This window comes from Corvus hawaiiensis, chromosome 5, assembly GCF_020740725.1.
Source record: "Corvus hawaiiensis isolate bCorHaw1 chromosome 5, bCorHaw1.pri.cur, whole genome shotgun sequence".
NCBI classification, from domain to species: domain Eukaryota; kingdom Metazoa; phylum Chordata; class Aves; order Passeriformes; family Corvidae; genus Corvus; species Corvus hawaiiensis.
In genome coordinates this window covers 72,841,592-72,869,064 of record NC_063217.1, presented here as the reverse complement: position 1 = coordinate 72,869,064, position 27,473 = coordinate 72,841,592, and the positions used below count along the sequence as shown (strand labels likewise).

The window sequence follows — 27,473 nt, the reverse complement described above, 5'->3', positions numbered from 1 at the left end:
TGGCCTGAGGCACTTGTCGAGCATGGACTATTACACTCCAACCAGTTTAGCTTTTGCAAAACTATCATCGACAGCAAGCACTGAGAAGTGTCAGTCAGTATTAGCCACAGGGAGCAGTGAGTGCTCCAGCTGAAACCCTTGCCCTCCCATCCTTGTGTACAGGGATGGTACACCAAACATTCCCCTTCAACAACTCCTTCAGGTGCAGGGCAGAGGTGGAATGAGACAAATTGCTTGGCAGTCCCAAAGGCTGGGGTCATTAAATAAAAACATTTTTTTGTTATTATTATTTTTTATTGCCTATTTTGCTGTCTTTCCTGTGAGGTTTCTTCAGGTTTTCCTATTGATGTCCACAGTTACACATCAGCATAGAGTTTGGAATGAGATTAAATGAGGAACATAGGATTAACCTTATCCCTTGTGCATGGCTGAGAAGCTACTCTTGGTTCAGTGTACAGTGTCTGGTTGATGACATGTATGCAAATTTGCGTGCATATCATGTTTTCCTATGTCATTTTTAGAAGAACAGAAAAGCTGTGTTCTGTGTTTCTGCTTTTGAAGTAAGGTTTTTTGTTTTGTTTCTTGTTTTTCCTGTTTTTGAAGTGAGGTTAAAGGGGTAGGTATCCTGTAGAGCTTTTTTCAATGTGAGGTTCTGAAAGGTGAGTCTTGCTTGTTGAAGACTATCAGTTTTCTCAATAATCTGAAAAGCATTTCAATGTTTTTGCGCTTGGCTTAGCAGAAAAAAAAAATTGAACATCACATCAGCTTTGAGCACATTCTAACCTTCAGAATTTTTAACAAAGTATTCTTCAGGGCAAACAAAATTCGCTACAGTTGTACAAAAGCTTCCACAGGAGTCACCCATGATTTCAGAGCTTCTATTGTGGCATTTGGAAAATATGAAGACAGTCTGGTTCCATGGATAGAAAAAAAAGGGAAAACGTGAGAAAAGAGAAACTAGATAATTTGGAATAAATAATCCAAATATGGCATAGTAGAAGGAAAACCAAATAAACAAAGAAAAACACACCAAAAAAACCCCAAACCACTAAACAAATTTTCTAAAAAAATACAACAAACTGATCAAAGAAAGAAACAAAGAAACCCCTAAACTTCCTCCAAATCAACTTGTTCAAATGCTTGAACAAGATTAGAGAGCAGCATAAAAGCAGGTAGAGACAGTATGTGAAAGAAAGAACAAGAATGAAGAAGAAAATGCTTTAAGCTTTAAGGAGAGACATTTTTTTCGGAAACCTGAGCATGTTTCTCCACCAGTGCAGAACTAGCGAGCATCTTCAGGCAGAAAACTTTGGGCAAATATGCATGCAACATTCTTCAGTGTAGTGAAAATGGAGTATAGAGAGTATTAAAATGTTTAACACAATCATTTCCAGGGATTTATATAGCACTTAGTCTTTTATGAAATGACATACTGATAAAACTACTTCTAACAAGAGTGCTTAATGTGCATTGGTAACTCTTGGGAATGTGATTGCAAGGGTGCAATCCTGCTTATTCTTGGGAAAAAAATCTGTTTTACTTGGTGGGAACAGGATTACATTTCCACAGAGCAACGAGTAGCTGGTATGTACTGAATGAATCTGCAGTACAGCGTAATTATGAAAGAAAATAGTTGATAGAACATCAAAGTTATTCTTCAAGGTTTTTTTTGTTCCTACATCATTTTTCAGTAGAAAAATTTTCACTTCTTTCTGCTCTGAATATACTGTTAACTTTCTGCAAGTCCTGTAAGTTATATAAAGCTTGTTTGCCTCGGAAGTTCTTAGCAAAGAAAATTCTCATCCTGGCTTAAGGCCTAATGTTATCAGGTGAGGAACAGCCTCCAATTTGTTAAAGGTAAGAGTGTGCCTACTCAGACATACAGAAGCCTTCAAGTTAAAACCCATAATGCTTGATATCTCACTGCTATTAATGCTGAAGAAAAACTGAAGGGACCTGTAAATATATTTGAAAATATGGGACTGTTTTTATGTATGTATATCAATAAGGGTTTTTGACTGGAGGGTGCTTACAGCAGTATTTGGCTGCAGTGGAATTACGAGCTCACCCAGGGAAGAATGAGAAGTTCAGGGGGTTATGTGGGTAGGGCTTTATTCTGTAGTAGTTTGAAAAAGCTCATTTTCTTTAACTGGAGAGAAGCTTTGCTCACAGCAGAAATCAAAAGCAACAGGAAAGCTTTACCTGCAGTGCTGCTCAGCCACTTCCTTCCCCTCCCTCCAACCCACTCGCTCTCCCTTCCTCTCACCTCGCTTAGTTCTTTCGAGCACTTCTGTTGTCCCCCTTGGCCTCATACACCTGTTCCTGTATTTTCATTATTTTTTTCTGTTTATTCATTTGCCTCTCTCACTGAGATGATCAAAAGCAGAACAAGAGTTCCTGCAACATTCAGCTTCCCTAGAAAATCAGCTGCAGGGGATGGAAAGGGGGTTAGGTGGTGTTCCAGCAGGAGCTCTGCTGTGGTACTTGTAGAAGAGGCAGAGTGTGAAGATTTATGGAGAGAGAGCTCAGGTGAAGAGAAAGGTCTTTGTGCCCTGTAGGGAAGGATCGTTCCTGAATCACTTCTCAGTTTGCAGCTTTGATATTATAGAGACAGGCTTCTAGTTTTTATAGGCAAAGCATTGAGAAACTGTTGTGGAGCCTGCCTGATGTTTCCCTGCCCAGCTCAGAAAATGGTTCAGCAGCCAGAATAGCGCTGGTGGTGATGTAGTGTGTAATTGGGTTCCAGAGCACTGGTAACCTTGGAGCTTTATGACAAAGCTGAAGGAGCTGCTGTAATAAAAGTGACATTCAAGGTCAATATTTTTGCCTTTGTTTCATTTAAAAGAGAAAAGTGTGAGCAGTTCTTTCCCTCAAGTTATTCTAGTGGAAAAACATTGCTTGCTTTAAAGATAGAGTTCATCAGAGTAGATATCCATGGATATTTTGCTACAGAATCATTTTCCTTTGTAATGAGAGAAAGTTATTTAGCCATTATCAGTAAATAGTGCATCTTAGAAAACTTGATGCTTTTCCTGACATTTTAATCTCTTTTTATATCCCAGAAAGCAAATAGCATCATGATTTTTCCCAAAGTATTAGTGAGATTTATTTTAAACCCACACAACCAAGCCATGTAAACAGGTGCTAAGTCCTTCAGTGATGGCTCTAAAGTAATGTTAATTTTTTTTTCTGTCAAAGTGCTTTTCATCTTACACTAGGATTATATGAGTTTGTATGCCTCATATAGGATTAAATTTTTAACTGTCAGAAAGTTTTTTGGAAATTATTTGCACTTTTTGTAGTCAGAGTCCATATGCAACTTGTTCATTAGGTAAAGACCATCTCCCTAACAACTGGCTGGTGCAGGACACATCTTTAATTGTGGACTTTGAAGTGTACTAATTGTAGTACTAATTGTAGGCTGCTTGAGACAGTCTCTTAAAGCATGAAAATATTTAATAGCATTGGACTGCTGTCTTCGTTTTAGAGTCTGTTCTATAAGATTGCTGTGCATGACTTAAAATATTAAGGAAATGACAGGAAAATTAACAGTTCTAGGAGTTAGTCAAATGATAGAAAAATAGCAGTTCCAGTGAAAATGTTAAATATTTTTTTTCGTATCATAGCTTGGAAAGACTGATGCCTTTTTTCTGCCCTGTGTAATAGCAAGAGGCATCTGCCCGCTGCTGCTGAGATTGAGACCCTCTGCAGTCTCTTTGCTGGCTGTATTTCATTAACTTTTATAAACCTCTTGCCTTCAATAACAGCAAATGAAACTCCGGCACAATGTCTCCCTCTAGGCCACAGACAACTCCAACTTCCAATAATTCAGCACTGGAGTTGAATAGAAGACAAATTATTCTGTCATCTGTCAGTAGCTGCCATACATCAAGCAGTAATGCAGGGTACTTACTGTGGGAGAAGCAGGGCTATTTTCAATTACTGCCAGCTCCTTAATTACCCGCGGCGCAGGGACTCTGTGGAGCTGCGCGGCTCCGTTCGTGCTACGAGGCACCTCTTCCTGTTTGGCCTCGAGCCCTGGGCTTCCTGTGCTCAGGCACATGGCACCAGAAACAAAACTTGTGGTGTCAGTGGTTTTTCTGGGGTAGTTCAAGGAGATACAACGTGTGATAAATTCAGTTTTACCTTCTGCACAGCATGTGTTTCTGTACGGCAGAACTGAACCTTAGCGGAGCACAGCAACCACGAGCACTCTTAAACTTTTACTTTCTTAAGAGCAGACTTTATATGAACTTGCTCAAAGCAAAACAACATGTGACCCTTCCAGGCATCTTGACACAGGAGCTCTGTGATATTCTCCAGCATTTGTGTATGCTCCTCGTAATGGTCTGTTTTGCACGTAGCACATTAGTACTGATTGAGAAGTGAATTCTGGTGGCAAGTCCTGATTAACCCTGCTCTGAGGAGTGACAGAAACAGTGTTCTCATAACATCCACCCCAGACAGATTTACCTTATTTTACCCTCTTGAAATGATACAGTTTGTTTTGTTTTCTGGCAAATGCTTTGGTTTACTTTGTTGGTTTTATTTTTTTAAAAACTTCCTAAGACTCTGGCACCTCACTACTTTTTCAGTCTGACAAAGAAGGCAGCCTACTGAAAAGTCATGTGCAAATTCCAAAAAGAAAGCAATGTGTTCATGTACTTGTTTTCATGTTCTCTTTTTTCAGACTGCAGAGCATTATTTCTCCCCCACAAAAAAAAAAAAAAAAAATCCCTCAAAATCTGTCATTTTAGGCAGGTGTGAGAGGATTAGCGTAGAAGAATTCAGCAAAAATTCTTGAGTAAAGGAGAGGTTGATTTTCTTTAAACTCTCTCTCTTGTTCTGGGAGGTCTTTGCTATCTATTCTGGTTTCAGAACTGAAACCACCTTGTTTGGTAGGTATTGCCGTCATGTGTGTATGGGGTTGTACTGGTTTGGGCTGGATAGAGGGAATTTTCTTTGTGGTAACCTGTATGGTGCCATGTTTTGCTGTGTTTCGGCCTAGGCGCCTACCGTGGTGAAATTCCAGTAGGGGCCATGGCCAGTTCAGAAAAATTGCATGGATCCTGGGAGCTAGAAATTACCTGATTTAATTCTGTCCGTCCTTAAGTTCCAGTTTGCAGAATTATACAAAAATGCTTCTGTGATTTATTGCACAGCTGGTTATCGGGAAAGGACAAATATATTTCAGGCTTGCCAAGTAATGTATGCATACATGCATACAGCAAGCTGCTTTGTCAATGTCACATTAATTATCCGATAATATTGGACTTAATTCTTGTTGTAAACCTAGATGTGCATTCCCTTGCATCATAATAAATTATGTACTAAGCCATACCTGTTACTGCGAAAATGTTTCTAGTAGAGCTTATCCCCTCCAATTAGGTGAAAAATTAATAGGAAGATATTTCCCCTGTCCTCTTTTTATTTCTTCAGGTATTAGAAATTTATTTCATTCAATTGGTGTGGACAGACTTTGCTGTTTAATAAGCACCAACATAGGATGGTTTTGTTGCAAAAATAACAGTCTGATTAGAAGATTTTTCTCTTTCTGGCCTTAGATTTCAGTAAAGAGGTGAGCTATAATCATTGCATCCAGTTTTCCTGATCTTTATCAGGATTCTCTGCAGCTAACCTTTCAATAATTGTTTCTGTTTTGAAGACCTCTTAGTTCAAATGAATCCTTCAGATTTTAATTCTTATTTGAAAAACACCCTAAACAACAACAAATCATAAAAACCAAATCCTGTCTTCTAGGTATTTAGGAACTCAGAGAAAGCATCATGACTTGGTGTTGCTCTGATGGAACAAACTGTGAAAATTATCTCAATCTAGTTTTGGTCTTTGTTTTATGCTTGGTAAATAAAAGAAATAGAACAAAAAGAGATAAGTTACAAGAAATGCTGGCTGTTTTGGGATTTATTTTCTTTTGCAATTGAAAACTAGTAAACCTAGTTACCATCTGACTATTGAAAACCTTTAGTCTGTCAAAATACTATAGTACAAAATAAGATGGACAAGCCATTGCATCTGATGAATAGGAACAGAGAAAGGAAAATTAGGTTAGAGAAACATAAGAGAAAAAAGGAGGAATACTTTGTTTCCTGGCAACTTTCTCACAGTACTCTGCAATCCGGAGATGCTTCTCTCTAAATTCATTCGATGTGACAGTGATGTGAAATTTTACAGCTTGTATTGCGAGCTATCCTTTTTGTTCAGAGAGTCTAAAGCTCTGCTCGTGACAGCACAGAAAAGAAACCCAGGAGGCGATAGGGCTTCACTTCTAATTGGTAATTTTGCATTTGTTGCTGGTGTTAGTGATGAACAACCCAGAGCTATTATTATAGATGCTGGGGTGGCTTCTCTGCTGCACTGTTTCTACTTCAGTTAGTAGATACAGAGGGACCATCAGGGTACAATTTTTAGCTCTCGGTGTGTCTAGCTCCACCCTTGTTTAAAGTCATCCAAATAATTTCCTAATATCAGCAGGTGCATTTCAGGAATTTGCCAAATAACTTAGGATAGGAAAGACTAGTGGGCAGTGCCTTCTGTCCCTGTGGCTTTAGATGCAATATCTCAGAGTCAGGGAAGTCATAATTCAGATTATTTTTTTGAGGAAAGACAAACAGAAAAAAATCAACCAGAACACTACACCACCACCCACAAATTAGGCAAAGAGGCTTTAAAAGTATGCTGTGTTCACTATAGAATACCTCTCTTTTAAAAATACTTTCTAGTGACCTCTTGACTTTCTGTCTCTACAGAAAAACCTGCCAAGAGTAACCAGCTGACCACCTGATCCTGCTTTACAGAGGAAAACTTACTCCTCAGAACAATTCCTTTTCCAGGAAGTCCTTGAGCGGTGATCGCACAATGTCCTCTCTGCAAGTACTCTTTCTGAGGTAAGCCCACACGAAAGGACAATGATTGGAGGCCTATGTTGTGTCCTGACAGAAGTCCTGCTCCCAGAGATCCTGGAAAATGATTCATCAGATTAAGGCAAGTATTGTTTGCTTTCTCTGACTTTATCTGTGGTGTGATGGTCATTGCACACTGTGCCCTGTGGACCAGTTCTCTCAGAGCTGACAACGTCTTGTGTACACCTTTCCTTCTCCTGGGGAAGCCCACACAACTGAAGAATCCAGATTGTTTGACCCTGTGTGTGCATTATTGTCATGTGCTTCTCTTCTTCGTCATGGCACTCACACAGCGTGAGACAGGATTTGATTAATGAGCAGACAGATTATATTTTAGGAATAGCTGAGATACTTCATGTCCCCCGGTTATCATACAAGGAAATCATCCCAGCAGATCTGGCAGGACATGCTTCATTCATCTCTTAAGGCTTATTATCTGAACAAGCTTACAGAAACATGCCAGGGAATGCCTTAAGACTATGACAGCTCATTAATCATGTAGTCCTACAATAAAAATAGACATCAAGTGCATTAATTACTCCTCAAACAGTTCCATTTGTTGGGACTTTCTCTTAGCTAGTGTTGAAAGATGGCTAACTTTCCAGAAATAACACTCACTTTGCTTCATTATTTCTAAATAATCATTAAAGTTTTAACAGAAAAATATTTTGAAAAAGTGTGTGTAAACATAGATTTATGTGCTTGAAATTCTAAGTCAAATTCTGTGCTAAAGTAATTATTCCTTTAAAACTGAGGTAGTTAAAGGTGGTTTGCCTCCACTTTTATTACATAATATTGCTCTAAGCTAAAGAAAAGTCAGAGGGAATAAAAGATACATAATGCAGATCATGAGGTGGAAAATGAGGAATACATGCTGGGCCACTGGCTCTTCTTTTGAGGTACCTTTATAAAAAAAAAAATCTTTCAAGCTTTTCCTTGGATGCTAATTTACCTCTAATAACTCACACAGGAAGAGTAAACAAGGTTTGGGAAAGGTAGTGATGGGGGCTTGTGCCCTTAAAGCACTGTGTGATTTTTTTCCCCCCTTGTCAATCTACAAGCCTTATGGCCAAGCAAAAGTTAGTCTCCTTTGAAAATGCAGTCTGTAAGGTAATAACTCAATAGACCACACTGGTGTGCACCAGAGAAAGTTTAAAAGCCCATATGTCAAGGAAAGAACATGCTGTGGACTGATAAGCTTTTGAGTACTTTTTCTTAAATGGTTGAGGGATTTTGGTGAGTCGCTGGGGGCAAAGCTTGGTGTAATTTCTGCATAGGTTTTATTTTTTAGCTAGACTTTAAAAAATTGAAGAAAAATAAAATCAAGTGTATATAGATAAATTATGGAATCAATATAGAGAAAAGTAAAATTAATATTAAATGCAGAAGTGTATTAAGAATGTAGGCTTGAAGACATTAGACAGTCATCACTGTGCCCATCACATATAAATCCCTTGCCCAGGTCTTAATTGTCATTGCTGCTCTGTGCAGACATCATTTCACATCATGAAGTTTGTAATCCTTTTGCCTGTGGCTTGAATGAAATGCAGGATTCATTCTTTTGGCTCTTACTGTCTTTATGGGATTTCTTTCAGTAGCATATTCTATGTTTAATGAGGCTCTGAGGTGCAAAATTTAAAGTGACATCCTGTCTTCATGCAAATTACTAGCAAATGGCCAAAAGTACCAGGAATTTACCTAACCTTCTGAGAACCAGCCTGGAACTGGAGAACAGGAGAGTGATTCAGGCAGAGGTTTGGTTTTTTGGAACTTGTAGATGACACTGTTGGCACCTCACCCTGAAAATCATGGAGTCATCAGTGCCATTGGAGCTTGAAGTCTGGCTTGGCAGTCAAGTTGGCATTGCTTGCAAAGGAAGATATCATTCAGTGTGAAGAAGCGAACTGTATAATAGCACTAAAATGAGCAGGAGTGAGATGCACTGTCATCATAGTGAAATCAGGACTAATAAATTATTGGCAAAATGCTGCAACTCATTTATAATGGAGTTGATACAAACTTTCCCATTTATATTTTTTCTCATGAACCTAGAGAAACATTTCTCTTCATTTGCTGCTTTTGATGATTTATCACTTCTGTTTTTGAATCCAGGTGTTTTGATAATACTGGAAAACTCTGAAATAGGTGATCCTGGCTCCTGCCTGATAAGAGAAGCTGTTTGCTGGACTGCAGTACGAATATGTATGAGTTTAGGGAAGAAAAACAAAGGGAAATGTGGGTGCATTGATGTTTCCCTCTGGCTTTTTCTCCCATATTCTTTGAAAATAATATCTTTCATTGCCAGAACTGTGGAGGGGTCAAAAGGACCGGGGCAGTATCAACTATGAGAGCAAAGGATAAAGAAATAAAAATGAAGTGATTGAAAGATTAATCGGATTTATTTTATTTTAAATCACTCAGCCTTGATGGTGTAACATGAAAGGCCCAACAGAAAAACAGAAGCAAGAGCAATGGGCAGAGCATAGCACCAGGAATTAGCCAGCATTACGCCCCGTTAGTGGGGGTGTGTGTAAATCTAGATCTGGTGTTCCTGCCTAGGCTGTGTTCCCTTGTATTCACCACTGGTTCCTGCTGGGAAGGAAGGAGACTTGTGCTCTATCCCTCTGAATACCTGTCATGAGCCATTTGGATATCTCATAGTTACAGGACAATGTACTATGCACATTAAAGTTTATTTTATGAACTCATTAAGAAATCTGACAAGACAAGGGCTCAAAATTCAAGTCTTGCATAAATGTGTCTAGCAGTGACTACACAGAACTGTTGCTGTGATGGTCCCTGTTTGCTTTAAGCAGCAGGACATAATGAATTCAGACATAGAAAAAATGTATTAATCCACTAGGAACAAAATTAGATACTTCATGGAACTTCAGGGAAATCAGTGGGAGCTGGAGATGTATTCCCATCATACTGCCTTTATCAAGTTCCTGTGTAAATAACCTGTATTTTTTTTAGATTCAGATGGTGTTGAACATGACCCAGTTTTGCTACATAGTTTTTACTGTTTCACGATAGAAGCCTGGATATTTGATAGTATTTTCCTCTACGCTCTGAAATAGTATCCTAATTTTTTATGATAGTATACTGTAAATTGGTGTATATTCCTCAGGCAGAAATGGCTGCAGATACTCAGCACTTGGTTAGTCTTATCAATAGGATATGAAAGCACTGTATGATTGCTGGAGGTGAGGAATGTGTTTGTTTTATGAGGCAGTAATGCCTGTCAGTTCCAGCCTATTGAAAGATTCTAACTCTGTGCTGCTACTTTCAAGCTTAGGTGAAAGTTTTCTGTGCTTTGAAGTTGATTAATACCTAATTTTCATAGACTCTGAATTCATAGTAATTTCATTTTGTAATAGGCATCATGCAAGTTGAAGGAGACTGATTTATTTCTTTTATTATTTGTTTTCCTTGTGCAAAATGCAAAGAATTCTGAAAAGCAGAGATAATCACTGTACATTTGTATGTTAATGTTACCAGGTAATCATCTTGAAAGACTGAATATGATTAACACCTTGAATCATAAACTAGGGAAAATGTACAACTCTTGACAGGGAGTGAAACATCTAATACAATGTGAAAACATCTGGCCCGGAAATTGTTTTCCAAACACTGAAAATTATAAGCAATTATCGGGTATTTTACCTGACTGTACTCATAACTCTGTTTTAGTGACACTTTAACTGATATTGTGCTTCATTTCTCAGCAGTCTGATTTTTGGATAATCACTCTAGATCTGTGTTTTGCACTCTTCCATCTTCCTGCTTGATGTGCATAGCAGGTACTTCCCTGGTGTACTTTAAGGGGGCAATCAAGGCTGCAGATGAAATAAGGCACTCGTGACAATTGAAGGGAAGAGCTTAATTTGGCAATTCTCATCAGCAAGGGAGCTGACAGAGATATCCAGGTGGCCCTAAATCAGCTTGAGCTAAACTCCTAGAGAAGTGAGACTGCATATGCCAATTTTCTTAGTATAAGCTGGGTGTTTCTGTCAAGAACTTTGCTTGGGGTGAATGGATGGACTTTGGGGTGTGAGAAATTGCCGGATCATGGTGGTAGCTGTACTGGCTGATAATAATTAACGACGACACTTTTCTGTGATGTAGATACCCATCCGCAAACCCGACATGAAAAGGAAGGGCAACTCCAGCCTTTCCATACCCATTTATGCATTTTATTTCTATTACGTATTTTCCCAGAAGAAAAAGTGGAGTGATAGGGACAGAGTCAAAGGGTGCTGGATTTCCTTTGACTCCAAGAACATTTATAGCTCATAAATCTGGATGCTGTTTCTGACTTTGGAATATGGTGGTGAACCATTCATGATTTTTATTGTGCTAATAACCCTTTTCCTTTAGCTGGCCTTGGACACTCAGTAGAAAACTGCCTTTTCATCTCAGAAAAGGTGCTTCCTGTCTCAAATCATTCCAGGACATGCCATAAAACTGACATCCCTAGTGGTTGTTTCCTCATCTCAGAGATGAAAGTTGCAGTAAGAAAAAATGGCGCTCTGTCCCTCAGCGAGCTGGTTCAGAGTAGGTCAGATCTTGACATCTTACACAGCTCCAGGAAAAAAAAAGGATGTAGATCAGGTTGGTTTGTTAAGGAAATGAGGTGAATTTTCACCTCAGCTGGTGACAGTGCTTCACTGGCATCTGCCCTTAAGCTATGTGAGGTCAAACCCTATAGTAGAGCTCCTCACATCATTTTATCGAGCAGTGCTTTTTGGGTGAACCTCCTAACCTGACACGACATGAGGGGCCATTCGATATTGAATATCACACATGAACACAAAATGTTATTGGCTTCTACTTTAACTTCATGACCTCATGGGAGGGCTGTACCTTCCTAATCTGGTGTTTTCATCATGCTAGAAAACCACGTAGGTTTTATTTTGAAATGGTTTGTTTCTACACTGTTTCTTTGATTTTTTGCAGGTTGAGGGAATATCCTTGCTTTTTCCCCAGTGATAATTTTCTTATTTCATGGGCTGGAAAAATAACAGGGAAATTTTCAAGCAATTTAGTGTTTTCCGTCTGAAGCATAGTGAAAAATCAAAGTTTCAAAATATTTCAAGGAAAGGCTCAAATAATCAAATGAACTTTGGAAAACATTATTTTTCACTGCAATTGAATAATTCATATCAACGCATACAAGAGGATTAAAGATAAATGGAACAAGGGAATTTGAAATGAGGAAAATGAAAGCTTAAAATGAGATAGTAAAAGTCTGAGTTCTGCATTTTGATTTTTCCTTTTTGTAAAAAAAGAATTCGTTTCAATCAGCATATTCTGGTATTCTGGTACTACTATAACAACATTTTCTGCAGATGACCTGCTGGAAAATTATTTTTTGCAACTTTATGAAATATTTGAAATACAGAAATTTCTGCTGGAATTCTGTCAGATTTTTTGACAGCTGATTTCAGACCTTATTTTCCTTAGATGATCCATATTTGCCCTGGAGCTTGCTTCTTTTAAACTGTCTCAGGAGTTCAAAGATCTCCAAGCCATAGCTAAATGTGTTTTAGAAAGTACAATGTGATAGTCATGACAGAAATGGACTTGATGAGTATTGGAGCCTTAAAGATCATCCAGTTCCAGCCACCGATGTAATTGTTAAATTTATAGAGGAAGCTGTAACCAAGCTAATTCATGAAGAGTTCTGTGTCCAAAGGAAAAAAAAACCTGTTAATCTAATTAAAAATTTGCAAATGAGAAGGCTGGTTTTAAATTCAAGCAGTGAGTGAAAAATGAACGCTCTGAGGACCTGGCCTGCTTATGCTTTAAGTGACATTTCCAGTCAGATTTGAGAGGGTCAGGGTAAGTGCAGGGAACTGGAAAGGTGGTGTGCTTCTGAATATTCAAAACAAGCAAAAACCAAGAGGAATAAAGAGTGTTGCTTTAAATGAAATCAGGTGTTTTCAAGAGATGATTAAGAGTATGCATCATTGTGTTCAATATGCATTCAGTTACAAACTCAATTTCTTCAGCTAGGTCTCTGCCTAACTGTGAGCACAAAAATTCACCTGCCATTTTTTCCATCTCTTAAGAGTTTAAAATCACTGCTTCATATTACATGTTCAAAATGTTTTAGTTATTCCATTTAATTCACATGCTCCATTTAATCTGAAAGTTACATGAGTCAAAGCTGACTCCTTTAATCTCTCTGAAGCCACAAACATACCTGAGGTACATCCGGTGTATGAAGAAGGTGGCAAGTAGAGCACTCCATTGGACCTCTGGAGACCTGATTTTGTTTTTGTCTGTCACTGACGGGGTGGATCTGGAGAGGCCACATTGCTCTGCTACAGCCTTGGTTTATCTCTCAAGAGGGAAAAGATAGTATCACTGACCTTTAGAAAGCACTTGAGATCTAATTATTTATAGATTAGGGAGCATTACAGGATAGGTTTGCATTTTTTCAGTGTAAAAACTTGCTTGTTTTTTGACTGGGAACAGAGCTTTTTTTCCTCTCAACTATTTATAGATTAAATCACAACTTAATGGTCAGTCCAAAGCAAGTGGTGTTTTGAAGAGGAGGTTGAAGGCAAAAGATGACTCAGGCCATTGGAAAAGTACATTTCTTTTACAATAGTGTTAAACAGCATTACATTTATTAAATGTAATGATCTAGTAATCATGGAAAGATAAAAATCTCTCTTAGCTTTTCATTGAATGACATTGTAAAAAGTAGCTCCAAAGGCTCTTCATAGTAATTTGATCCAAGCGAATGTCTTCTACTCACATTCTACCTTCTCAAATACTTTAATATGGAGATTTCAGGGGGTTTGACATATTTATAGTACTGAGCACTCTGAAGAGATTAGCAGGTTATGCAAGTTCTCTTTTTCAGTAAGTCACAGTAAGCGGTATCTGTATTTTTGTACAGCACAGCCCTATTGCTCTTTTAAACAATGTGCTGACAAAACAATTTCACTATAATTGAAACAGCTCACTGCCACTGCTCTAGAGAAAATAAAACTGAATTTGATGCCCTGGTTGTTACTGACAAGACATTTGATCATGAATACAGTTAAAGTTCCATTTAAGTAATTAGACTAGGTTATAAACAGCAAAGTATGTAATATCTGAGTTTTCTTAGTTGGTCTTAGTGTTGCCCAGTGAATATTGATGCAAACAACAGCAATCTGCAGAACTCTGAAGCATTGGCTTTATTGATAATCTTTGACCATAACATTTGTACTAATTGAGCCTTTCTAGTCAGCTGCCTGCTATGTTGGTTGTAAACTGGAAACATTGCTGCCTAAAACCAGAAACACAAATATTTGGATATATCCAGCCAAGCAAGGTATTTCTCTAGGTTAGCAGTCTAGCTGGTTCAACAGTGGAAATTATGAAAAGCAAATATGCAGCAAAATAGAATAAATCTTGGTATTATCTTGTACTCTTGAAGGTTCCACCTTCAGTCATGCAGTGTGGATAAAGCCTGGCAGAGAAACCAACTTGGTCTGTGTGGGCTTCCTTATGTTAAGTATTTGCACAGGAAACACACTTAGGAAATCTTGTCTGTGTGTTCAGCTAAAGCATTTACCTTGCTGAAACCTGCGTTTGACTGCTTACTTACCTAACTAAATAACTTTGGAAAAATTCAAACAAACTCACTGAAATTTCCTAAAAATCACTACCACAAACATGTGAATGTGAAGAACTGGATTTTTAAAAAAAGGCAAAAATGAAACAAAAAACCCCACCCCAGAAAAAACCCAGCAACGCCCAAAGGAAAAAAACCAGCCATCAACCCAGCCCCAAGCACTGTAAGAATTATGTTTCACCTGTACACTTTGAGTACTTGTCTGCCTGATACTTTAGCAGAGATCAGAGCCTTCTTCCTGTTGTCATCCAGTGATAAAGCTGGAGGAAAATAAAAAGCGAAAGGGATGCTTCCAGCTGAGATGGGAACAAAATCCGGTGAGAAAGAATTTATGGGTGTTCTTAGGGACAAACAGGCTACATATTGTGATTTGCTTTGTGGTTTTTTTTAAGCTTTGACACTGGGAAATACTAGAAGGGAATATTATTCCTGTGACTTAGGGTAGTTTCTGCATGTGTGGTGTCATGCCTTCATACAAGGAGAGTGCGTGGTTTTCTGGTGCTTCTGTTGAGCAATGATATAAATGTTATATATTTGGAAATAGACTTGAGAAGAACATTCTATTGGCTGTAAGCTTTGCCTAAAATCATCACAGATCTTCAAGGTTAAAACCCAAACATGTTCAAACATACAGGCGAGGTTTGTGCAACGGTTTCAGAGTACAGGAAATTAAACAAGAAAACAGATCACCATAATCAACACTGTGGTTATCAGGATGGTTTGAGTTCTTGAAAATATATCCTTGAGAATCTTGAACTTTCTGAGTGAAGGGTATTTGTGCTGGTTTGACATCCATGTGAAAACACAGCTTCTGAGCTCAGTAGAAAGCTTTCAAGGCTTGTGCAGAATGTTGTATTTTAGGCGAAACTACCACAGTCTGCAGAGTGTGTTTGGTGTTTACCAAATCTGAACAATAAAGAAGACCTGGTGCCATTGGGGCTGTAGCTCTGGGAGCGTATTTTATGTAGAGGGCCTAGAAATTAGATGTTCATGTCCTTCCTTCCTTGGTGCTGTCATAGCCAGAGACGTATATGAGGAGTATGAGCCATCTGAAAAGGAAATGCAGTGCTCAGATCATTTCAGTCTCTCAAAATGTCATGTTTTGTAGGCAGGTGTTGGTGCCTGTGAACGGAGTTAGAATCATAGCTCTGGGAAAACCTTAAAGAATTGCTGTGAATATGTGGACATAATTCCCTTTGTGTGAACACCCCTTGGATACAGCTCTCTTTCAGAATTGTTTTCTCTCTGATCTAACATCTCGATCTGTCCACCCCACTGCCCATCCCTTTGCCATTAAATCCAGAATGACTAGGATTTCTGCCCTTTTCTCTGAGGGATACTGTCACTGCCTGCCTTCTCTCATGCTCTGTGATTCCATTATCAGGTTTTCTTGAGTTGCTTTGACTTAGTCTTTTCAGGTGCCTCTAACCATTACAGATTCTTTCTCCAAAGCATCTTTAAGATGTTGTTCTGCTCTATTGCTCCCTGAACAGACTTTCAAAGCTTAATGTCCCAATTTTTGTAGCAAATTCATGTTTGATTTGAGAATACTGCCAAAAGATTGTGTACTGCTGGTGGTTCTGATAATTTTTAACTTTGCTTTTTATTCCTCTGCAGGCTTGCAATTTTCTTTCCTATCTAACATTTGAACTTGACCTTCAGAGGACCTTGCTTCCCTTTCCGCTTTTCATATTGTCCTTTACCCAGAGGTTGGATTCTGCCTAGGTTCATTTTCGTTAAATACACTTCTGTATACTTTTTCACCATCTTGACCCCACATTGTATGTGACAAAAATTTCTAGAAACGAGTACGTCGTCCTTTCAAACACCTTTTTAAGCTGTACTAATCCTGGCAGTGACTCTCCTGCGTACATGTCAGCTGTCCATCACGATGATCTGTGTCCCTCTTTATTTCCCAGTGCCACTCCAGTTCGTCCCTATTAATCAGCCCTGTCTGGTTCTGCCTTTCACTAATGGCTGTTCTGCAGTGAGCCTGTAACCTGTGCTTTGCTGGCAAGGGGCTGCTGCAGCGAAATTCTGGACAATGCTGTTTGCTGTGTGGAAAGGGGTTTGACAGGAGGGGGTTTCTGTTCCCGTTGGTAGCCCTTCACTGTAAAGGCTGACTGCTCAAAGTGAGAAATCTATTCTCTACCTTTGTCCAAGGCAACACAGGGCAATTCACAAAAAATTCCCTGTGCAGAAACGGATTGAGCTAATAGTTCCTGATGGTTCATTCTCCATTAGCATTTGTTCAGAATTATTTGGTACTTTGAGAACAGAATTTCACCCATATAGTTGAACTTGGCTGAGGTTCATAATATTTATGGTTTATGTTGAATTTTTTTGTACTTCACTCTCATTTTATGCCATAAAAACTTAGACAAGGATATGATGTTTCCTTGACACTTCTAGCACTGATATTAAAAAAAAATTGTTAACATGGCATAAGACAAATTGATCACACCCTGCACACTCTGAGGGGTCAAACTACTGTATCAAGTAGATGTTTTTCAGTTTTGGCCGAAGAGAGATGGAAAAAGAATTTCCTGGAAATTTAAATGTTAAAAAGTACATTTTTGCTCTGCTCTGTTTACGTGCATTGTTAGCAAAATGTCTCACTGGATTGCCAAAAATTAAACATAATCCACAGAAGTTGTTAAGCACTGATTCACTTCCAATGCTTTGAGGCTGAAGTCCAGAGCATATTGCTTCAGTTTCATATCTAATTTTTAGTGCTTATTTTCCTCTTTGTTTTTTTTTAAGTGCTCTTCCATAGTTAATTTTTGTGTCCTTTAACAAATGTTGTAGACTCTAAACAATGACAATGTTCTCTCAAATTTTTATCCCTATTCTTCAATTCTAGCTCTGATTAATTTAGCTGCTGTATTTCAGTGGATTAAGTGATTGTTATGCATGAAGTCAGACAAACATTTTAAGCTCTTTTGGGATAAAAATTACAGGTGATATATATTGCAGTCAGACTAGATGATTCTTGTGGGTCTCTTCCAACTGAAATATTTTGTTCTCTGAAATATTCTGTTATTGCCAAGTCTTGTGGAAAAGTTCTACCTGTCTTGACATGCTTCAGATTATCAAACAGTTTACATTTGGTCAGTGCCATTAATATCTTTTTTATGAGTTTATTAACCTGTTTGGAGGCATATGTTACTTTCCTTGCACCATAAACTTTAATGAAGCCTAACCTGATCAATTTTTTTTTTTTTTTTCAAATCCATGTTTAACACGGTCTTAAATTTCTTCTGACATTTTATGGTAGAAGGATAAATTTAACTGTTCTGATAACCTGAGAAAAGACAAGCCAGAAAAGAGTTAACATTATGTATCAAGAATGTTAATTCAAATAAGTAACTTATTTTTCTACCACAGAGAAGTTGAAGGCAAACTAAAACTAGAGCTTTCCAAAATGTTTTAATGACACTGATAGTATGCTGGTGGGGTATAAGAAATGCTGCTTTTTAATTTAAAATAAATCCAACTTCTGCCTAATGTGTGTGGTGGGCAATTTGCAGTTATGATCTTCATGATGAGATTCCTCCATGAAATGAGAGGTGTATTATAATTTAAATAGAGTTGTAGATCTGGTTGATTTTAATTTGTGACCCCGGGGTCAGTAGTTACTGGGTATAATAACCCTGCATTAATGTGACTCTTCAAGGCACATTTGTATAATGAGAAATCATAACTAGTTATAGGAAGCATGATGATTTTTTTGCCTTTCCCATTCAAGTATGTTGCTCTCTCAGTCTCCATTTTATATGCTGAAAACTCCTGTTAGCATGGTTTTTTCTGCTATAAAAACCTCTGAAGCTGTTGGCAGCATCTGATTTACTACAGGGGTTTACACATTTCTATTGTTTCAGCATGCAGCCATAGCTCATTGTTTGCTCTTTCCTGGAAATTCAGCCTCTCTTGTCAGTGGTGTTGCCAGTAGCTGGGATTTTGGTGCACTTCAGCTTTTTGCCACTGTTCCACATTCCTGTGATTTGGCTGATTAGTTGATGGCGGTTTTATTACCTGAAATGAAATGACAGAATTTATGTATGTGTTTTCAACTACCAGGAGACAGTTTGGACATGCAAGAGATAAAGAGCTATTTGGTGTCTTCTCCTAAGCATTTAAATATGTCTTGTGCTAAGACATCAGAAGTGACTTAATGTTTTCTGTTGAGTACTCATGCATCTGTCAGGGGTAAGAGGAATAACAGCACTACCTTCATGTCCTTGCACGTGTCAGAGGAAGTGCAGTTGTCTTCAGTTCCAGCAGTAATGACTCTGCAAGGCTTTACAAAGTCTGACAGTGTTCTTGGACTCTGGACTGAATCCAGTGTGTGCACATTGCCTTTCAGAGCAAATTTCTTCAGACCTGGGGAAGGAGGGAAGGCCCTCCTTACATTGCTATGCTTTGACATATCAGCTTGATAAAATAAGCAGTACCTGTTGGAAAATTAATGAGCCTGCTTCATTAGAGTTAATAGAGGAAACAGAAATGATTATCAAATTAAATTTTAGAATTACAAGATGCTTCACAGATGACATGCAGCTGGTGTCTTGAGAATGCTAAGTGCAAAGTAGGCAAAGGATGCATTTAGCCAGGCTTTCTGCAATATGTCTTTATGAAGAAATATTCATGGAGTAAGCCCTGATAGTGGTGTTGGTTCTCATTTTACCTCAGTTTGTCACTTAGACACTTCACTCAGGCACACTAAGAATTTGTCTGTACCTCCTTCCCGCTGAGCATCCTACCTTCTATTTGGGCAGTCTTGAGTGCTTTACTCTGCTATCTGACAGTCAATATTGAACTGGTTCCAGTTTAAAAGGGTAGCCCGAGTGCAGAAGCAAGCCCAACCTCCCTTTCATGCTGTGTCTGCAGGGAGTGAGCAGGGAACTGAAATTCCCTCAAGGAGGAACAATACAAATGTACACTTTGATATGATGGATGGTTTTGCCTGTGTGCTGTTGGACAGGATGCAGAGAGGAATGGGGGATGATGGCAGAGGAAAAAGAAAACCTCCTTCACTTTTGATTTATAATGGCTTAATACAACGTGTCTGGAGGCCATGGACAGGCAGAGAGGGACTGTGAAAGGAGAATAATCCTGGATTGAGAGCATGACTGCAGAAATCAGAGAGGTCTCAGTAAACCGTGGGAGCTTACTGAAAAACCCTTATGTGCTGAAGAACTTTGAGGAAGTGGCTGGGGAGAGACAGGCTTTGAAGGTCTAATTTTTGAACTTGGGCACCTGTGGGAAGAGCTAAATGGCAATAAAATAGTTCTGCTTGTACCTCTTTTCTCTCATTCTAAATCTGGAGAGTTCTCTGCACTGAGACAAGAGCATTTGTATTCTTAGAAATGTAATATAGTGTTGCAAGTGTCCATTCCAGGATGTGCAGACCAGAAATGTTATGTCTGAGCTCGTGAAGCCAGGTTTTTTATCTGGCTTCTTTGTCTGCGTTTCCCTCTCAATAACAGGCACCTTGTTTTTGAGTTTAAGAGGACTTTCAAAGGAGTTCTTGAGTCGTCCGTAAGTAAAAAGCAACAGTACAAGCAGTGTGCATTTCCTGGGATTACTATGTTTGTATTAGAAAGGTATATCAATAGTCATTTATATTTGAAAAAGTGTTGCCAACCTGCTGTGTATCGACACTTGAAACCTTTTTCTTAACCAATCTTTACTTCAGAAATTTCTGGATAATTCTAGGTAATGCAGTAAAAGCACATTTTTTTTATATGGGAAAGTCTTCACAGCGAAGTTTCTGGATTAATTTACTTCTTATGTGTTAGAAGTTATTTATATGCATTTCATGTATTTCAAGTTGTGAGCTAAATCTCTTGCTTTAATATAGATAGCACTGAGGTGGAGCTTTTTCAGACCCAAGGCAGTGGTAGAAAGGGCTTGGGAATTCCTCAGGAGAATGATTGATAATGCAGACTCATCACCTCAGAGTAGCAAAGGGAGTCATTTGAAGGGGCTGCTTTAAATAATATGTATTTGAAATGTATATTGCATTGCGTACCTGTAAAAGGTGTATGGTTGAAGAGTCTTGAGGAATCACTCTGGGACCAGCTACTTGATCTGCTTCATTCAGTGTTTGTTCCAGGTGTCTCTGGATCGTATAATGTTAGTCTCAAGTGCACAGTTTTCCAGTCAAACTTTGACATGATAACAGTGGCTAAATGACATTATGGAACCCCATATAGAATATTTATAACCACTGCCTCAACTCAGTGACTGCTTTCAGTCCCCGAAATAGCTCAGCCTCCCTCTCCTTAGCAGCGGTTCCTTGGAGGAACTGCTTGTCTCTCTGCTCAGAGGGGTTGCTCTGGGATTCCTGTTTTATCCAGCTCTGGCTGTGCAGTGCTTGTCTGAGAGACCTCCTTAGCACATCCTCAAGCCTCCCACCTAGAAACAGCAGCAGCTCTGTACTGCTCCTCCTCATGTGTCCAGCTCACTGAGTGTGATCTATCCCCTGCTGGGCACCACGGGGTTTGTAACGAGGGACTCACACCAGAGACCCATGATACTGTCACTGAGGAAAGGACAGTGTCCTAAAACACCTTGGATTTGTCTTATCCTTAATAAAGTTCATACCTTCACTCCCTGTGATCAGGTTTGCTCTGATTTTTCTGGTAAATGCAGAATCAGCAGCTTGAAAAAGCTGTTCTTTGCTAATGCTACTCACAGATTTCAGTGCTAAATGCAAATCTTATTATGCCATTATTTGTTTAGCATTTTGAAACCTCATTTCCAACCATTTAGTCTGTTTGGTTACTCTCTCTGTTAATACAAGCATCTTTTCAGTTAAATGTAGCAAAGGTCACTATTTCTTTCTTCACGACTCATTTCTTTTAAAAGTCCTACAATAACCTGAAAGGTTTTTCTATGTTGCTCATGACAGACTTCTCCAGCACTCAACAGCAAATATATATTTATTGTCCTTGAAAATGTGAGCTCTGAATTATATTGAAGTAGCTATATTTTTCTGGGATGCATTCAGTATCCTGATGCATTTTGGGGCTGAGAGTTCTCCTTTGCGTTGATTCAGGATTGAAATGCTACAAAATTTGTTTGCCTTAGGCTTCCTTGAGGAAGAAAAAAACCACATGCTTCCTTGGACAAGAAAAACAATGAAATGATCCAAATTGATTTTCCCCCACGATTTATTTAATTGTAAACATGCAAACTCTGCATTCTGCAGTCCCTCAAGAGCCCTTCTGGGGGAACAAGGCTCCAGATATGGACACGTTCCTGCAGCTGAGCTGGTCAGGAGAGTCTCCTTTACCAATTACACATTGGAATGTGTCCTAAGATAAATGGACCTTTTGCTTCCATGGAATTAAAGCTGAGGAAGTTACTTAAAACTTTCTTAAAACGCAATGATGGGGAAATTATGCCTCTAAAAAAAGTACTTTTTAAAAAATGATATATTATTCCTTGATTAAGAGAAGAAAGCCTGAGCAAAGAATCTTAAATTAGATATCTATTATGCTCCAGGCAAGCAGATTTTCCAAGCAGAAGGAAGTATTGATCCCATGTCTGGCTTTATAGCATACGAGTAAGGAGTGCAATCCATTATCAAGTGAAAGCAAAGCCATTAGCCTCCTCAAGCATTCAATTAGACTATTACTTTATCTGCCTTAATTGATGCTGCTAATAGTATCATATTTAATTATTTCATAGAGGTGGAAAACAGGCTTGTTTGTGAGTCTCAGCTCATTCACAGAGCGACATTTAAGCAATAGCAGCAGAGCTGGGGGTGGGTTCCTCGTCAGCTGTGACCTCTCTCCTTAGACTTTCCCTGGGATGCTCTGAACTGGTTTGTGTTCACTTCAGCGGGGCTCTCAGAGTTTGCTTTCGAAGAGATGGTGCTTTATCGAAGAATGTCCCTTGAATTGTGGGAATTATTCAGGAAGTGGCTGCTAATGCTGTTTTCTCATGTCCCACTCTCTCTTCTCAACTCTTTTGATAATAATCTATTTTAGCTATTGATCCAGTGAAATTTTTCTGCTTAGAACTTCATTATAAAGATGCATGTATGTATGTGTAACAACATATTAAAAATATATATTTTTTTATATATATATGCAAATAAATGTATGCATTTGTGCATGTGTAATATACATATATACACATGTATCTATATATTTGTATCATGGCTAGGAGGAGATCTGTGGCTTGGATCCCGAAATACTGCATTGGCAATAAAATATCTTCTTTCAAAACTGTCTCATCTTACACTTCTGCAAGGATGTATCTAACAAATTGAAACCGAGTCCAAGTGTGGTAACAGAAGCCTACTGAAATTTGATTGACCTAAAAGGAGACAATGGAGGCACATGACAAAGAAAATGTGACATGACAGTAATTGCAAACTCTTTTAGCCATTCTGTGTAAATGTTTGGTTCATCTCTACTAGCAGCCTGCTCTTCTTCTCCACAAATATTTGTATACATCTTTCTTGCCTGAATCCTGTGTTCTGAGATTTTGCTTAGAGACTCTACATTTTCCTTTCAGCTGAAGAAAAGAAGCTGTACTAGAATTTCTAGATTGCCTATGATGATATACAATGTGGGCCTCATCTTTCTAGTATTTAAAAACTGTATTGATTTTTTTCTTCTTCCTGGAAGCTCCTTTGAAAACTGGTGAAGGCTTTGCCAGCTTCAAAGTTCAGGTTCATCTTTCTTGAGTAGCTATTCTATGGAAGCTTCGCAGAACAGCTCAGGTCTGGATTACTTTATAGGCCCTTACTGTTCCAGGAACTTCTTACTGATGTTGGAAATAGGTTTTTGTTTTTCTGACATGAAAGACTGGCTTGTGCTGCGCTTTGGTTGTGGGTATGAGGGCTTTGCCTTTTTTGGCTGCAGTAATGGAAATCCCATGGAGAATATCTGCCAGCTGCTCCCTGCTTGTAGAGGAGTGCAGCATCCCCCTGATCACATTGGTCTAACTGGGTGTGAATAGGCTCAAGAATGGACATCAAAATGTATTGCATCAGCTTAATATACAATACACATGTCAGCTTGAAATGGCTGAAGAATTGGGTGGCTAATGAAAGGCCCAGAATACTTTAAATAGTGTTTTCCTAATGCCAGGGTGCCACTGGTGTAATGAATTCTCCTGTTCTGACAACCTTCATTTGAGTCTCTCAGAAGGTGATGTGATTAGGTTAAACTCTTACTCAAAATGAGAATAATAGCTAAAATTTTAAATTTTATTTATGTTTTTCCACCTTTTTAATTGCCTGGATAGCTGGTGAGAGATGATATTTCTTCTGCTTATGGGACTGTGTGTCTCTACAATGTAAAGGACAGTAATTATTTAAAATGAACTTGATAAAATAACAGTGTAGAATTTTACAGCTGGTTTAATTAAAACGAAGAAGCAAACAAAAAAAAAAAGCCACACCAACAACCTGCCTCCCAAAGAAAAAAAAAAACCCAAACCACTAAATAACATCATCCTACTATTTGTTAGCTTTTTTGGAAAGTTAAAAGTAAAGGCTAGGACATGATCCTCGTTAAAATGACTTGCTGCTGATGTTTAGAGAGCGTAGCTGTCTTTGGCGAGTATTCTTTGTGAGAATGAAACAAAATAATTTATATCTTTTTGTGAAGTGGAACTGTTGAAATGTCTATTTCCAGTCTGAAAGGTTAAGTTTTCAATGTGAGTCTCTCAGTCAGGAGTAACCAGGGAATGTTCACCTTGGACCTCGGACAGCTTCATGTTCAAAGCTTTGTCAAAACTGATGCATTTCTGAGGAGTTCTGCTTTTGAAACAAAACATTTCAGCAAAGATGGATCTTGCACTGCTTGGAGATGTATTTTTCTGTGTCTGTTTATCCATAATGTTTACAAAGGATAAAATTTAAAACTCTTTATGATATATTAATCATTTTATAGCAGATGACACTGACTACATGAGCCATATACAGTATAGGTTTTGTGCTTATTTACAATTAAGTAAATGAAAATTAGGTCACAAATTTCCTTTTTCTTTATGTGTATATTTATTTTAACGTGTGGACTTTTTTTATTTTTGTGTGCATGCTATTTCTTTCTCCACTTAAACCAGTGCCATTTTTTCTAGTACACAAACACATGTAAATATATAAGCATATTGGTTTGTGACATAAAAGGCAGTTACAGGAAAATACTACAATAAAATGCATGAAGTTACATAATTTGCATTTTAAAAATTGTCAAAACAACTTTCTCTCAGAGGTCCACATATTTTTTCAAATATTACTGTCAATTTGTACTGCTGAAAACTTGTGAACAGTCAACTGCTTTTTACTGACTATAAGTTTTAAAGTAGGATTATGTTACTTGACTGGAAAATAACCGAAGAACAAATTGGAAAAGAAAAGTCTCTTTATTTTCCAGCTCAATAAGATCTTTAACTGTAACATAAATTCTAAACTATACAGCATGTAATATTTGAAAAGCACTTTTGACTTGCGCACGAGATAAGTGTTTTTGTTCTTATATTGCATCAGTTTTGAAAGTCTAAAGGACATTTCAAATAATCAAATGGCAGCACTAAACCATGAGAATGTAATTATCTTTCTACAGCTATTCTTAGCTTCACTTTGAACAGTTTGATAATTGAATAAGTCTTCTAACAATTTAAAGTCAGATTCACAGTCTACATCACTGTGTAATGGCCTTTATAATTTCTTTCTCTGAGTTATTTTGTTTAGCATCTGGGCTTTTTTCTTCCCCATATTCTTTCAAACCAATTAAAAAAACCCAAAGCAATCCTCCAGTGATTGATTTAATTCAATTGCATTGCTTATTTTTTTACAAAGTTATTATTATTGCTAGGTGAACTAGCATTGCAACAACTTGTAACAACATAACATTTGAATAACAGAACAGAAATTCTGTGGTTGGATAAGTGGCTTCTATTGCACCATTATAAAACCCTTGCAGAAGGGAAGTGCTGTCATCAAATGTCACAATAGTGATAAAGTCTGGTTTAGAGCTGAATAATGGCATAGTGGTTTCTGTTAATACTACAGGCAGTTCAAAACAAATGTACCAAGCTTTTAATTGTCACAAACACTTTTTGTTATCAGGTTGTTCTTGTCCCTGATTGCTGTTATGAGAGGAAGTTGGGTAATGAGGCCTCTCTAGCAGTGGTGTGAGTGCCCATCCTCACTGGTGGCTGTGCCTGGTGGATCTGTTCACTGGCTGCCTCTGTAAGCAGGCAGAGGTGCTTGTGTATTACAGTGTGGTTCACCAGGCAGCTCGACCAACCTTTTATGACCTCAGCTTTCCTCAGGGGCATCTTTTGTTGTTTCAGCTGTCTGAGTGAAGGTCTTGATGTTTCCTGCAATGAGGTCTTTGCTCCTAAGTGTGCCACTTGTAACAGGCTAGTATTTTATTTATGACGTGTCTTTGTCAGGTAGGAACATTGCTTGTATTTCACACAGAAGTTAAAATGATATTTGGGTTTTTGGGCTTCTCTGATAACAAACATACATCATAAAAAGCTGTGAATGCCCTGACCTATTGTGCTGGTGAATGTGTAACATTTGACATATGCCAGTTATAGCAATATACTGCTCATGCTGTGGCTTGTGCCTGGTTTAGGTGTGTTAAAACGTGTTTTCAGTTACTAATTGTGTTCATATCTGAAGAATCCTCGACTGAAGTCAGAAGTCACTTTGCCAATGGGATTGCTAGCTCATGGAGCCCACACTGCACTCAGTAATAGTTTTACTCTTTGTAGCACCATGTTCTGGTTGACACGGAAACTGTGCCCATGTGTAGCTCCTTGGGTCGCTTCTCTCCTGTGTATTTTCGAGTCTGTCACTTTGACTGAGGTCTTTGCTTTCAATTACTGTTGCTCTTTTATACTGAGCGTGATTATGCCAGTTTGTGCATTTGCTGAGTATTGTCTCAAGTGTTGCTAAAAGTATTCCTTTAATTTCCTTTGTTAGCACATCCATACCTGAAAATCTGTTACTTGCAGAACATCTTTCAGTTGTGTGGAAGGAATTGATCTTTAACCTAGAAATGGCCATCGTAGATAAAACATCCAGAACAGCAAAGTCCCACAGAAATCTAATCCCCATCCTGTCAACTCCCCTGAAGACACAGGATTTATCTCCTCTTTCCAAGTGCTACCATGTATGTACCTAGGGAGAAACTATTTACTCCGAGAAATAAAAAAGAGTGGAAAAGGTGTATTCAACCTGCCTTCTACCTTAAATCTCTTATGTAAGGAGAGGTTATGCTTTGAGTTTTTAGTCATATCTGTAGCTTTTTTTGATGCCTTTATTACTGTTGTGCAACTCTTGCACTTGTTCCCAAAGTGAGGGTGAGATTAATTAGGGCTTTCTTCAGGCTGGGCTCTGGAGATGTGACAATAATTTTGTAAGTAGTGCTCTGCACATTCTGTGTTCTAACAGAAGCGAGCACTGGTGGTAATTAGGCACTACCTAGTTTATACCAGTGTGAAGGGCATAATACCACCTAACATATGGTAAAACTATTGCTGCAGGTGTGGAGAACTCTTTTAATTATTGTCAATGATCCCATTTTAATACATGCTCCATCTTGCATAACTTGTGTTTGTAGTTGTTAGTTTTTACATATGTAGTTACAGATACTTACTTTTTAAAGTAACTGACACTGTTATCATCTTAGAATTTATTGACAATGGCTTTGCTTGTCTAGAACAGTATCAAAAAGTGAATAATGACTGATGTAGTAAAAATAAAGTTGACTGGGAATCTTTCAGCTCTATGTATTAGATACTGTTTTCCAAGATATTTAATGTAAGGTTTCCACATAAAAATATTTAGAGTTTTCACCTGTAGTGACATGTAATGGCTGTTTCCTCTTGAAATTCCAGCATTTTTTTCTATTCACTCTGCCTACTTGTCCCGTATG

General features: G+C 38.3%; 1 long non-coding RNA gene across 1 annotated transcript in view; it reads left to right on the top strand.

The window, feature by feature from the left end:
- Positions 1–6,607: 6,607 nt before the first annotated feature.
- Positions 6,608–27,473, top strand: part of LOC125325970 — an 82,586-nt gene continuing 61,720 nt past the window's right edge. The window contains exons 1-2 of the long non-coding RNA XR_007203642.1: positions 6,608–6,691; positions 6,768–6,905. This is a non-coding gene — a long non-coding RNA (uncharacterized LOC125325970). The remainder of the gene's footprint in view (positions 6,692–6,767; positions 6,906–27,473) is intronic.